Genomic DNA, 2500 nt, shown 5'->3' with positions numbered 1-2500 from the left:
GCCCCACCCCACCCTCCGCGGGAGCGAACCCCCCCCCCCCCCCCGGAACTCCATTTCGCCGGCCCTGCGGGGGGGGGGGGGGGGGCCGGGAGAGGGACAAGACACGGGCGCGGGGGGGGGGGGGGGGGGCAACGGAGGGAGATGTCGGCGGAAAAGGGCAACGCGCGCAATCTCCTGCCCTGAGTGCCCGGAGGAAAGCTGGCGAGTCGCCGTGCGGCCGGGGTGGGGGGGGGCGCGCCGGGGCGGGGGGGTGGGGGGGGCGCGAAGATTCCGCCTCGGCTCCCAGAGGCGCGCGGAACCCCGAGGCTTCGGAACGGAACGGGGGTCGGGGCGTGGCGGGGGGGGGGCGCGCGGGGGGGGTGGGGGGGGCGCGAAGATTCCGCCTCGGCTCCCAGAGGCGCGCGGAACCCCGAGGCTTCGGAACGGAACGGGGGTCGGGGCGTGGCGGGGGGGGGGCGCGCGGGGGGGGTGGGGGGGGCGCGAAGATTCCGCCTCGGCTCCCAGAGGCGCGCGGAACCCCGAGGCTTCGGAACGGAACGGGGGTCGGGGCGGGGTGGGGGGGGGGGCGCGCGGGGGGGGGTGGGGGGGGGGGCGCGAAGATTCCGCCTCGGCTCCCAGAGGCGCGCGGAACCCCGAGGCTTCGGAACGGAACGGGGGTCGGGGCGGGGTGGGGGGGGGGGGCGCGGGGGGGGGTGGGGGGGGGGCGCGAAGATTCCGCCTCGGCTCCCAGAGGCGCGCGGAACCCCGAGGCTTCGGAACGGAACGGGGGTCGGGGCGGGGTGGGGGGGGGGGGGCGCGCGGGGGGGGTGGGGGGGGGCGCGAAGATTCCGCCTCGGCTCCCAGAGGCGCGCGGAACCCCGAGGCTTCGGAACGGAACGGGGGTCGGGGCGGGGTGGGGGGGGGGGCGCGCGGGGGGGGGTGGGGGGGGGGCGCGAAGATTCCGCCTCGGCTCCCAGAGGCGCGCGGAACCCCGAGGCTTCGGAACGGAACGGCCCCGGCCGGGGAACGTGAGGGAACAAGCAGGCTTGGCGGCGGCGAAAAGGCGGGCGGGGGGGGGGGGGGGGGGCGCGGGGGGGGGCCGGCGGGCGGACGGCGCGAGAACCGATTAAAAAAAAAAAAAAAGGCGCGAACGGCGCGGGTTCGCACACAAGCACCCTCCGCTGCCTTGTTGGGGGGGGGGGGCGGGGGGCGCGCGCCAGGCGCGGTATCACGGGTTGTTGGCGGGCCAGTGCCGCCCTGCCCCGCTGACGGCGCCTGTGTGGAGTGTGTGTTTGTGTGCGCGCGTGCCCCGCCCCGGGGCCCCCCTGCTGCCTCGGGGCGCCGGTCAGCCCGGGGTCAGGGATTTCTGCTGAGGCGGGGCGTTGAAAGCAGTGCGAGGGGAGCAAGGCAGGCACCAGGAAAGGGAGGGGGTAAGGGGCGGCAGCGGCCGGGCAAGAAGAAAGAAAGAAAGGAAGAAAGAGGAAAAGAAAGAAAGGAATAAAAGGCAGACAGACAGACAGACAGACAGACAGACAAGACCTAGAGACCTAGATTCGTAAGTGAGCACCTTCCCCTGCTGTAGGACCGCGTGCCGGGGCGGGGCGGGGGGGGGGGGGGGGGCACCGCGCTCCCACACAGAAAACCGAGAAAAATCAGCAAGGCAGGAAAAGGAGGGGAAAAGACGCGCGTGCTCGGAAACGCAAAGAAACAAGAGCAAACCCGAAAAACAACACGACCCCAAAAAGAAGCGAGCGGAACCCCTTGCCCCGAAAGAAACGAACAAACAAACAAGCGAAGCGCTCGAGCCGGGGGGGGGCGGACGACCGGGGGTGCGCGGCGGGCCGTCCCGGTAGCGGCCGGCGCAGCGGGTCCGCCGTGGCAGCGGCCGGCCCACGCCCCCGGGCCTGGGAGGCTGCCTTGGCGGCGGCCAGAGGGTCTACCGGCTCCGGGAGTCTCGGAGGGGCGAGCCGGTCGACGCGGCTCCGCTGGGTCTCGCGGAGGCGAGCAGGTCGACCTGGATCCGGGGGTCGCGGAGGGGCGAGCTGGTCGACCGGGCTCCGCGAGGCTGCCTGGGGCGCGCGGCGTGCCGGTCTACCCGGCTCCGGGCTTGGGGCTCGGCCAGCCGGTCGACCGGGCTCCGGGAGGCGCGAAGAAGTGGCAGGCCGTCTCCCGGGTCCGCCTCCCACGCTGTCAGCAGGTCTACCCGGCTCCGGCGAGACTTGGCCGCCCTTCGGGGTGGTGACCGGTAGACCTGTTTCCCCCGGCTTTCCTCTGGAGCGGCGAAAGGGGTCGCTCTGCGTCGCTGCCTCCAGTTACGTCATCGTAGACGTGGGCCATTCCCGCGCCCCTCCCCGGTAGGAGGGGCGGGTGTCCTTTGGCTCTCCGGCGCCGCCTGACTTAGCGGTACGACTGTAGGGGAGAGAGGTGAGCAACCACTCACCTTCCGGAGACTGGCTCCCGGGCGCCCCCTGCGCATGCAGCCGACTTGCGAGAGGGGTGAGGCGGCCTGTGAGGGCAGGCA

This window comes from Dromaius novaehollandiae, unplaced genomic scaffold, assembly GCF_036370855.1.
Source record: "Dromaius novaehollandiae isolate bDroNov1 unplaced genomic scaffold, bDroNov1.hap1 HAP1_SCAFFOLD_85, whole genome shotgun sequence".
NCBI classification, from domain to species: domain Eukaryota; kingdom Metazoa; phylum Chordata; class Aves; order Casuariiformes; family Dromaiidae; genus Dromaius; species Dromaius novaehollandiae.
Note: the sequence above shows the minus strand (reverse complement) of the source record.